The sequence below is a fragment of the Balaenoptera musculus genome, chromosome 6 (assembly GCF_009873245.2).
Source record: "Balaenoptera musculus isolate JJ_BM4_2016_0621 chromosome 6, mBalMus1.pri.v3, whole genome shotgun sequence".
Classification (NCBI taxonomy): Eukaryota; Metazoa; Chordata; class Mammalia; order Artiodactyla; family Balaenopteridae; genus Balaenoptera; species Balaenoptera musculus.
The window spans coordinates 106333435-106345634 of NC_045790.1; positions in this window are offsets into that span (position 1 = coordinate 106333435).

Consider the following 12200-nt stretch of genomic DNA (forward strand, 5'->3'; position numbering starts at 1 on the left):
AAAGAATGTGAGTCCTGGGCAGGTGGGTCTGTGGACATGGCCCTGACGGGCTGCTCTGCCAGAACTCACCTGCCTGGGGTCTCTCAACGCCATCCTGTGTCACCAAGGGACACAGGCCCCATTGTTAGAGGAACAGGAAGGGACTAAGGAAAGAGGGAGGGCCGGGCCAGGTGGGTTTGCCCAGTCTCCGGGCCCCCTGGTGCGGATGTGGATTCAAAGCCTGCTGGTTCCCCCAGCCTAAGCCATCAGGGGAAGCCGGGATCGGGTCCAGGGGAGGCAGGGTGTGGAAGGGCATTGTCTCTGGAGTCAGAGAGACCGAGGTTCAAATCCTCCCTCATACTGGCTCTGTGTTGGGCAACTGCCTCTCTGAGCCTCAGTCTCCTCATCTGTAAAATGGGAATAACGGTAATTCCTACCTCCGTATGGGGTTGTTGGAAAGATTCAAACCCAAGAACATGTGTGAGGTACGTGGCACCACAGACAGGAAGTGGTCAATACATTTTAACTCATTATTATTATTATTGTAATAGATCTTGGATGCAGCAGTAGATGTTCTACCTCCAGACCTTTGCAAGTTTTGTTTCCTGCACTCAGAATGTCCTGGTCCAGGTGGTATACCGCTCCTCATCCTTCCATGCTCAGGTCAGGGGTCTTGTCTCTGGAAGCCCTTCTGAGCTCACCCCAGCACCCAGCCGCCCTGATGCGTCCCTTCGTGTGCCGCCCCGTGCCTGGTGTGCAGCAGTTACTCACCAACGACTGTCTCCCTTCTCCCACACTGGCCACCACAGGTGCTGGGTCTGTGTCTCCAGGGCCCAGCCAGAGGCCCCACGACCCCCCAGACCTTGCTTTCTGGCCCCCTACTTGAATTCCAGATCTCTTTCCCCTCAGATGAGCAGGGCCTGGGCAGGGCCCAGCCGCGGGGTGTGGGATGCCAGGCAGTTTAGGAGGGCAGCCAGGTCTGTGCTGCCCTGGGCTGGGCTGGGGGTGAGGAAGCGGTCCTGGGAGGCCCAGGCTGGTGGAGGCAGAAGGAGGTTGAGCCCCCGGGAGCGAGGCGGTGGCCGTCTTTGCCTGGGGCATCCTTGATCACAAATACAGGTAACGAGGGAACAAGAAATGTGGGGGTCCCTTTGGGGGGGCCAAGGCCCAGGCAGGCCGATGGCGTCGGCCCAAGGGCACGGGCAGTCCAGCCAGGCCCGTGCCCCACTGGCCCTGGGCTCAGGTCAGTTCCAGGCCTTTCTTCTCAGCCCGAATGCAGAATCCTGTCGGCCTGGTGCTGGGTTTCGAGCGGAAGGGAGGGATTTTATGGCCTGGGTGAGGGGAAGTGGCAGACAGGCAGGGGGTAGATGGCTTTCCCGGAATCCCAGATCGCACTTTAATAATTTGTTTCAGAATTAATGTCCATTCGCTCAGTCTTCACTGTTCCAGCTCACTGGAAGATTAAATAAAAACCCGTGCCCCCCTCCCCGCCGCCCCACAAATGGAGGGAGACCAACCCCATTCTCTGCGGCTGGGCTGGCTGCCTGAAGCCAGCGCAGGAAATAAATCTCTCAGAGAAAACCACTTTGCTCACACGATTTCAATCCAGCAGGGCACAGTGGCCCCAGTCACTCCTTGTTTTATTTAGCTGATAATCTTTTATTGTATCAGGAGACTCTCGCAGAAGCACCGTGTCTTTACAGGCCTGAGGCCTCCCCAAACAGCTGGGCCGGGCCTCCTGAGGAAGCGTGTGCTCCCCCCTCCTGGGCACCCTCCCCTTGCTGCAGGGGGCAGTGCCGGGTGCCCAGAGAGGTGGGTGCTCAGGTGCCAGGACACTGGGGAAGGGACAGGGAGTGGCTGTCCCTGGCTGCAGGGCACAGGCAGGGCCTCGGCGGGGGTGGAGCGGCTACACTTCACCTCTGGGGACCAGGCCTCAGGGGCCAACCCAGGGAGGCTCGGCAGCCAGGGAGGCCACGGGCAGAACTGCAACTGAGGCATCTTTCATTCATTCATTCATTCAGTCAGTCACTCCACAAATATTGTGAGCCTTCCCTGTGCCAGACTCTGAGAATCAGGGGTGAGGAGACAGACAGACAGACAGGTCCTGCCCCCCTGGAGTGACAGCCTCTCCTCCAGGAGTTAGCCTTTATCTCACCGCATCACCTGATTGAACTTTCCTGCTCTTGTACCGTCTTCTCTGACTCAGGCATAATTCCGTTCTTTTTTCCCACTTGGTTTTTATTTCATGTGTATTATCAATTACAGAAGCCAAGATATTAATTTAATAATACTTAGAAATATTAGACGCTGACAGAGTATTCTAAAAATAAGTAAAGACAAGTCTTCACATCAAAGAGGGACACGATTGGGTAAAGGTAATGAAAATCCATCAGTCGTGGGGTCAGGAGAGAAAATCAGCCAGCATTAAGATACTAGGTAATTACTTTATCCAATTATTCATTACTTATTTATTAAATTATTTATTTATTATGTTTCCACTAATTATCCAATATTTATGATTTTTTCCGTTATTCCTTTCATCTTGCCTTTTTACATCATTGCCTTTTTAAAAATAATGTATTTTATTTTATTTTAATTAATTAATTAATTAATTTTTGGCTGCGTTGGTTTTCATTGCTGCATTCGGGCTTTCTCTAGCAGCGGCGAGCGGGGGCTACTCTTCGTTCCAGTGAGCGGGCTTCTCATTGTGGTGGCTTCTCTTGTTGTGCAGCACGGGCTCTAGGTGTGCGTGCTTCAGTAGTTGTGGCACGCGGGCTCAGTAGTTGTGGCTCGTGGGCTCTAGAGCGCAGGCTCAGTAGTTGTGGCGCACGGGCTTTGTTGCTCCGCAGCATGTGGGATCTTCCCGGACCAGGCCTCGAACCTGTGTCCCCTGCCTTGGCAGGCAGATTCTTAACCACTGCGCCACCAGGGAAGTCCCCATCATTGCCTTTTTAGTATTAAACTTATTATGTATTAATAACTTTCTCACACAAAGTTCTTTGAGTTTATAAATCTTATCTATTGTTCAACCTGGGGCACCAGGGTATTTTGTATTCTCACTGGGGTTTAATAAACTTCATGTAAATAAAGATTCGGTTCTGATTTCTTCAACACATTTCTTGTTTTATATTTTTCTCAAATTTTTCTTATTTTGAAGTTAATTATAGACTTACAGGAAGTTGGGGAAATAGTATGGAGAGTCTGGGGTACCCTTCCCCCCAAAATTCCCACCAAGGTAATATCTTGCGTGGCTGTGATACAATATCAAAACAGCAGGGTAGGCAGGTCTGAGCAAGTTTAGGATTGGATAGTTTGGATAATTTCAAATTGCCTTTGTGCTCCTGTGCCTCATTCCTGCTCTGCACCCCTTGACAAATTGTACCTGCCTTGCAGGGTCCTCAGGGGACCCCTCAGCATCGCCAGGATGGTCAGGAGAGAGTGTGGGTGAATCTGACAGGACCCTGACTGCATTCATTGTGGGCCTTCTCTGCTGGCAGGTGCTGCAGAACATTATGGCGGCCAGACAGCCAAGGTTCTTGTCTTCCCACGCCTGCTCTGGATTAAGCCCCAGACTCTGGGGCTTTCTGGTGGGAGGTGGTTCAACACCCTTTGTTATGGGCTGAAATGTGTCCCCGTGGAATTCATACATTGGAGTCCCAGCCCCCGTACCTTAGAATGTGACTGTATTTGCAGGTAGGGTCTGCAAGGAAGTAATTAAGTTAAAACGAGGTCATTAGGGTGGGCCCTGATCCAACATGACTGTTTAAGAAGAGGAAATTAGGACACCACACAGAGGGATGACCGCGTAAGAACACAGGGAGAAGGGGGCCATCTAGAAGCCAAGGAGAGGGACTTCATAAGAAACCAACCCTGCTGATACCTTGATCTTGCACTTCTAGCCTCCAGAATGGTGAGAAAATAAATTTCTTTTGTTTAAGCCACCCAGTCTGTTGTACTTTGTTATGGCAACACTAGTAAACGAACATTCTCCAATATGTTAATCTGCATTTGGGGGAGTGAGGGGGACCGCCCCCAGGAGCTGATACCAGATTAAACACAAGACACCCAGTTAAATTTGAATTTCAGATAAACAACGAATAATTTTTTGGCATATATTGAATGGGACATACTTATACTAAAAAAATTCAATGTTTATCTGAAATTCAAATTTAACTGGGTGTCTTGTATTTTCATTTGCTACAACTGGCCACCCAGCCTTAGAACTAAGGCAGTGGCTCCCACCAGGACAGCGGCTCAAGGACACACAGACCAGCCCTGCTGCCCAGAGGGGTGAGAGCTGGAGGCTGCTTCCCAGGCCTGAGCCACTCTTCCCAAACGTTCCCATCTCCCGCACAAACATATTTATTGGGCTTGATGGCAAACAGATTATGCTTGTCCCAGGAAGGGCAGCTCGAAAGAGAAAACCTTGAAGGCTGGGAAATAATGATGAGGGCAGTTAAATTAAAGTGCATAAGACCCTTCCGAGAGATAACGTCAGGGTGAGTTACAGGCCCGATAAGGAACTGGGGGCTCACAGAGGGGGCTCAGAAAGGTCGCCCAGTGGCACGCAGAAGATCAGGAATCATAAATATGGGGCAAGATGCCCAGCTGGGGTCGCTGGGGTGAAAATATTGGGGTCATTCCAAAAACAATTATCCTGCTTGGTTTGCTCTTCAGGTCCTGTAAATCTTTCACATTTTATAAAAGATTTCTGGGGAAAGAAGCACTTTGGAAGCTTTAACCGATTTTTGTGGCCAGTTCTTGGTGGTTCTGCTAAAAGAAAACAGACAAAAGGGAAAAAGTAATTACCCAGCATTCTCAGGGGCACAGGGATGGGCTGACTGGCTTCTTCTTATTCCTGGGAGAGACTAGGCTGCCCTGGGTTTTTGACTCACTCCGTTTGGAGTCTGGTCACAGTTTAACAATTATTTTTGTTTGTTTGTTTGTTTTGAATCCAGTCACAGTGGGGCTCTTGGTACCCAGTGGATGCTGCTTTTTGGGGCACATGTGGCAGCTGTGTGGCGGCCATCTTGTCTGGTGTGGTGGCCATCTTGAGTGTCGAGGCAGCCATCTTGAGTGTCGAGGCAGCCATCTTGAGTGGTGTGGCAGTCGTCTTGGCCTACACGTACCAAGGCTCATGTGCCCACACACAGCCCCTGAAGCTGGAGAATGGGTCTAGGCTGTGCTGGCCTCAAGCACACGGCTCCACTACACCTCTGTTTTCTCATTGTCTGTCCCAGGGAATGCTTGTTCAAGCTCTGTGCCTCTGTGTCTCTGTGCATGTTCCGGGACATTTGGCAGCACCAGCAGAAGGTAATCATTCATTCCACAAAAGCTTATTGAACACCTGTTACATGCCTCCACCTCAGAAATCTCCCTCCCATCTACTAGCTCGTTTAATTCTCATGACCCTGTAGAGGAGGGATTATTAGCCCCATTTTGCAGATGAGGAAAATTGAGGCTCAGAGAGGTGAAATGACTGGCCTAGTGTCACGCAAAAATAGGGGGTGAGGCAGAGCTAGGATTTCAACCCAGATCAGAACTGTGGTCTTCCTAGTGTCCCATGCCTCTTAGTCAAGAACAAGGGTTAAGATTACGAGGTCTGGGGTCAGATGAAACCTAGTTGAAATTTCTGCCCTGCTTCCCCCTAGCTGTGTGACCTTGGGTGAGTCACTGAGCACTCTGAGCCTCACTCTCCTCATCTGTGCAATGGGCACAGTGCTATAGTCCTGCCACAGTGGTGTGGTGTGGAGTCAAGCAGCCCTTGCACCTGGGGGCAGAGCCCAGGCTTGGAGCTTCTAGTGTCCTCTAGAGGGGGAGGCTGTTCTTTATATGAGAAGACAAAGAGTTTCTCCCAGCCATCTCTCGCCATCTGCCAACTCCCAACAGGATATAATTATTCAAATTGAATAAATGTTTGCTGAGTGAGACTTGGACTTCCTTTAGGTTCAAACCAGACTCAAGTGTAGGAGAGGGGTAGGGAGGGGGATCAGGGTGGGGAGTGGCCCTGGGCTGCTCCGCCAGCCATGCATGCCCCAGACTAAATTCAGAGTGTTCACATAGGAATTCATCCATCCATTCATTCATTAAACAAACATTATTTTGTGCCAGGCCTGCTCTGGTGCTGGGGATACAGTAAGTGGGGAGCAAGATAAACTTGAGTCCTCCAGGCCCAGAGCTCCTATCTAGGGGTGGGAGACAGACGGGAGCCAGAGAGGCCTGGGGAGAGGCTTTTGCTGGTTGGAGGGTGATGAGGGAAGCCTGGACGAAGATGGAGTGGTCCTGATGAGCCCCATGGAAGTGTATGGGATAACTGAGGCTCAGAGAGGTAAAGTGACTTGCCTAAGGTCACACAGCTAATAGGTGGCAGAGCTGGTTTTCTCTCAGCCAGGACCTGACCCTGCCTCCTTTGGATTGCCTGAAACAACATCACCACTCTGAGTTCTTAGCTACTCCAGTTCTAGAAATGTGAACACATGCTTTGGCAAAAAAGGTGTTTGGGAAACACTGCATATGCCACCCCTTTCTGGAGCATGGTGCACGGTGCCCATTAAAGGCTCTGAGGGGCCCTGCAGGAAAGGAACCTGCTTAGCCTGCATCCTCATGGGCTTCCACTCCATCCAGTCAAAGCATGTTGGCCAAGTCGATGCCTTCAGGGGGTCAAAGTCACCCAGCTCTGGTGGGCCCCTCCCAGAATGCTCTGCAAACCAGAGACTCCAGTCAGTGGTAAGAGCCCAAGGCGCCAAGGAGGGCTGTGACAGTTCAGGCAGGCTTCCTGGAGGAGGAGGTCCTGGAGTTAGACCAGCAGGGACAGCTCAGCTCAGGCATCTGCAGGCAGGCTGTGGACATGATGGTGATGAGTGAGGGCTTGAGGGGCCAGAGGGGCTGTGTTCAAATTATAGCTTTGCTCTTAGTTGCTGTGTGACCTTGGGGAAATGACAGGACTCCTGTGAGCCTCAATTTCCTCATCTGTAAAATGGGATAATGACAGAACCTCAAGGTGATACTCAAGGCCTTAGCCCTTAGCCCAGGGTGGCTGGGAGGAAGAGTCCACGGTTGAGAGTGTCAGCCTGGCAACGGAGAAGGAGGGCTGTTCACATTCTTTTTCTCCTCTGAAGAACCAGAGACTCTGGAAAATACTCCTTGACCTGAAAAAGCCCCAACTGGACGCTCCTGTGGGTCTGTTACAGACACGACTTTGCAAATCAGATATGACAGGGAAATGTGTGCCAAGATGGTGGCCAGCTGTTCAGCAGTGGGGAGAGGGCTGCTTAGAGACCCGCATGGCCTCCTCGGAGAGCCGACGCCGTCAGCCTCGCTGTGCCCCGAGCACAGGTGTGTGAGGGCGCGCGCCCTGCCCGGAGGGAGCGGGGATGGGCACGGGCAGGCGGCTCGCGGAGGAAACTCTCTCACACCACACACCACACCAGACACACACATACACACACACCACACACCATACGCACCACACACACACTCACGCCACACACTCCACACACACACCACACACACACTGCACACACTCACACCACACCACACACAGTCACATACCATACATGCTCACACACTCAGGCCACCATTCCCGAGGGACGCTGTGCTTGGCGCGAGGCCTCGCCTCCTCTGTGCCCACATGGGGGAGGTGGTGCACGAGGTGGAGCACTGGGGGTTGGAGTCAGAAGCAGGTCCAGTTCCCTCCTTGCTGGGCAAAGCCCCTTCACCCTTTAGGCCTTATTACTGTGGAAGGATGCTATCGGCCTCTGCTTCTGGGTGATTTTGGGAAAAAATTTAAAAAAGGTATTTAGCACAGTGATTGGCACATAGTAACTGCTGAGGAGGTCCACGGACTCTACTTGTCCCCCCTTCCTCTGCTCTGCTGACTGAGGCCCTTCCCTTCCCCTGAGCCCTGTGGTCCTGGGGGTGGGGGCAGTGTTACCAATCACAGCAGCCCATCCCCTAGCCACACGGATTGGCCCAGGGGTGAATATGTGACCACTGCCAGGCCAGTCAGAGACCTGGCCTGGCATGTGTATATGGTATGTGGATAAGAAGTCCCTCCTCTGTGGTTCCAAAGCCTGGAACAGACTGGACCTTTGTCCACATCCCTCTTGCCATGTGGAAGATGCCCCTTCCAGGAGCAGAGAATGAGGCCCAGAAATGGGACAGCAGAGCTGAGGGTGATCAAGGTGACGCAAGGCAGCTGCTGAAGTTCTGTCCACTGGTGACACATGCATTGATGAAAGCCTGGTCTCCGTGTTGGGAGGTGTGAATATCAGCTGTGGGCTGCCCTGTGATAGCCTAGGACATCTGTCCCGTCCCCAAGGGCCCCTCACAGCATCCCAGGAAGGGACACAGATAAGACCCTCCCCCAAAGCCAAAGGCCTCCTTTCCCAACATGGATGGGAGAAACCAACGATCTGGGGAGAAGCCCCTAAGAGCCCCTCTTTCCATAGTAAGTGGAAGATTTCTTGGGTAATGATGACGTCAACCATTTGGCAGGGGCCTTTGTGCACGTTGAGCTCTCAGGCCTCAAGGAGCTGCAGCCACGGGCCGTGCGGTGAGGCTGCCTGAGCCCAGAGGAAGGCCGAGGAGCCATCTCTTGCTCACAGTGCTCCCCACGCACGGGGCTGGACTTGGTGGCCACTCTCCTTCCTCTCGTTGGTGAGTTCCTCTGGGGGGCTCTTGCCCTGCAATCTGTCCTCCCCAGGCGTCCACCAGCTTGTCTTCCTCCAGTTGGATCCACCAGAGCCAGGAGTGTTCTCAGCCCCCAGCTGCGAAGGGGTCTGTGAGGAGAAGGATGTGTGTGTTTCCACTCCCCTTCTAGACATCTGGTCACCCAAACACTAGAGAACGGGTCTCGGCCCTGTGGACCACGAGATCCCAAAGAGAGGCTCCGAGTCAGGTCATTTCTGTACCTTCAGGGCCCGTGCCGGGCATGGCACAGGGTAGGCATTAGTGGACACGTGTTGACTGAATGCTGAGTGCTTACATTCCTCCAGAGTCAGGGAACTCACTCACTCCCCATGAGGAAACTGACTCATTAGTGGCCACCTTGGAGAAGGATCCCTTAGGCTTCTTCTGGGGCAGGCTCAAGAGCGTCCCTACCTGGTCCCTGGGTCCCCCCAGTATCCCACACCAACAGCAGGCCTTCCTCTAGCCAGGATGGAGATGCTCTTTGTAAATCTACGTTAACAAGCCTGCTGCTTTAGTTGCAGACACTGGTCAGAGCCCAAGCTGTGGCTCGTCTCTGTCAATCAATGCATTGTATCATCCCCTGAAAGCGATTAGGAAGGAGAGCCGTCATCTCATTGGATTTCAGGTCTCCACATTGTAAATGTCTCATTCTGGTTAATGATCGCTTGGACCGATGGCCCCACGAGCCTTTCACCACACATCGAGGTTTGGTGATGACTCCTGCTGTGCTGGCTCCTCCCAAGAGGGAGGCTTTGTTATTTTTGCCCCAGTTTCACAGATGGGCCCTCAGAGACATGGGATTCACTCAAGGAGCCTGGCTGGTGACCCATGGCAGGGGGTGTGGGCCTGGGCCAGAGCAGCCCCGGACCCCAGAGTTCGAGGCTGGTGGGCCAAGTGCCCCAGGCAGACCCCAGACCTCGGCCTGGTAAGCATGGGCATGAAGTCCCCACTCTGCTTTCCCCCAAAGGCTGCTGTGAACGCCCCTTCCTGCCATTTTCAGAGCCCCTCCCCTGGCTGTCCCTGGTCTCGTCCCAAGAGGGAACTAATGGGGGGCTGCCGCCCATGGGCTAATCATGGTGCTTTGCAAAGACACCCTTGGGCGTCCCTATGGCTGGGGGATGAGGTCTCACTCTAGGAGCTGGAGTGGGGTATGGATCAGTCAAAATGATCTGCTCCAGCTCCCATACGTCAACCCCCCGGACGCCTTAGCAAGGCCAGCCAGTTCATCCTGGAGGTCACCTCCTCTGCGGAGCTGATAAGCTCCCCTTTCATAAGTATTCACTCAGGGCTTCCCTGGTGGCGCAGTGGTTGAGAATCTGCCTGCCAATGCAGGGGACACGGGTTCGAGCCCTGGTCTGGGAAGATCCCACATGCCGCGGAGCAACTAGGCCCGTGAGCCACAACTACTGAGCCTGCGCGTCTGGAGCCTGTGCTCCGCAACAAGAGAGCCCGCGATAGTGAGAGGCCTGCGCACCGCGATGAGGAGTGGCCCCCGCTTGCCAGAACTAGAGAAAGCCCTTGCACAGAAACGAAGACCCAACACAGCCAAAAATAAATAAATTAATTAATAAAAAAAATAATAAATAAGTATTCACTCAAACACAGTCTGTGCACTAACTCTGACCTTGGCCCCATTTTCCTTGCCCCTGTCTGGGGCAAGGAAACAGGCACTGACAGCTTGCCAAGGTCACCTACTGGCAAGTGGCAGAAGCAGGGTCTGAGCCAGGCAACCAGGCCATCTGGCTTCCCCGACCTGGGCTGCTGTGAGGAGTCCTCCGGGGCCCCGATAAAGCCACAACTGTATTTATTTGATAAAGTCACAGCCACTCCAGCTAGGAAACCAACACTGCTGACACCTCCCCAGGACTCCAGGGTTTGGCTCAGACACTCCTCAGCCCAGAGGAGTAACTCCCAAGATGAGGTGGGCACAGAGATTTGGGGGTAACCTAATTCTAGAACTTTCTCTCTTAATTTACAGCCTTCCCCAGCCCTTTTCTCCAACACCCAGCAGCTAAGCCCTTAGAAGAGTCAAGGGCTTGAAGAATGCTAAAAATTTAATGTATGTTAAAAGGGTATTAAATTCTAAACTAAAATTTACATGGGAATATGACATTAAAACATTTTTAGCTTTCAGGAAGCTGGGGGCTGGAACGCTCTAATATAGACAAATGTTATCATTTTAAAAAGAATTAGCTTCACAGTATTTCTTATGTATTCGTAGAGCTAAGGCATGAAGATGTGAACCCTGCCTGGGGGCTCGTCAGCAAGGCAGGCGGGTCTGGTGAGGGGAGAGGGCCCTGGGAGGGAGGGCCTAGGCCCCCAGCTGGATCCAGGGGGCTTCCCTGGGGTTCTGGGGATGCTCCCTGAAGCCAGTTGGCAGGCGGAGGCCTTGGCCCTCGTGTTCCCTGTACGTGACTAGGCACCCTGTCTCCATGGCTACCTGTTACTGATCCCCTATTGTGCGCCAGGCCAGTGACACTGAAGATGAGATTCTGTCCCAGTCCTGCAGATGAGAAGATGGCTCAGAGAGGTTGAGTCATGGGTCCAAGGTCACACAGCAAGGAGGCAGATTTTCATTCCTTCTGCAGCTTCTCAGCTCAAGTCTTGAGGCTGTTTGAACACTCACCCACCTGGCCGCCCCCTCCCTCACCGGCTCCCAGTGACTGGAGCAGGGCTTCCCGGCGTCCCAGCCCTGGTCTGCCCCCCACCTCACTACAGCTCCTGGCTCTCATCTCTCCCAGGCCTCTCAGGTAAAGTGCGCCCTCCCTGCCAGGTGAGGGGGCCTGGAGGACATCAGTCTCTGTGTTCCTGCTGCAGCCTGAGGGCCAAAGCCCTGCCCAGAGGCTGTGCTCAGATGTTTGTGGAATGAAAGGGGGAGTTTTAGGAGCAGGCGCTTGCTGCTACCATCCCCGTGCCAGGCCCTGGGCTGGACCCAAAGATAACTCAGGCCTACCCCCTCTCCCCCAGTACTGGGGTTTGCCTTCAGGAAGTCTGTGGCTGAGTTTTTTCCAAAAAGGGCCGGAGGAGGGCCGTGGAGAGGGGGCTGGGAGATGTGACTGGCCGTGACTTCTACAGTGCGAGCCTGTGCCGGCTCCAGGGCTGAACCCGGCTCTCAGAGGTGCATCACTTATCCATGCTGGCGCCCTCCTCGCCTGTCTCTGGGGTCAGGGCATTGGCTACAGGAGCCGTGGGACGGGGGGGGAGGTGGGCACCATGCGACCAGACACGAGATGACTTGGGGATCACTGAGGCTGAGGTCGCGGGGCCCTGGGAGAGGGTGGGAGGACTTGAATGACAGATGAGGGGTGATTTTTGCCCTTTTCCACTCACTGCCCTAGGGCCCCCTCTAGCCGGTGGCCACCTGGCCCAGCTCAGGGGACACAAGTCTTCAGGGCCAGCGTCCTGCTTCTGAATGAGGAGGGGGCACCCCAGGGGCAGGACCCTGGGACCGGGATGGGGCAGGCAGAGCTGGGGTCCCTGACCCAGCTGCCCCTTCGCCCACCCCCCTCTGCTCCAGGCACCGTCACAGAGCT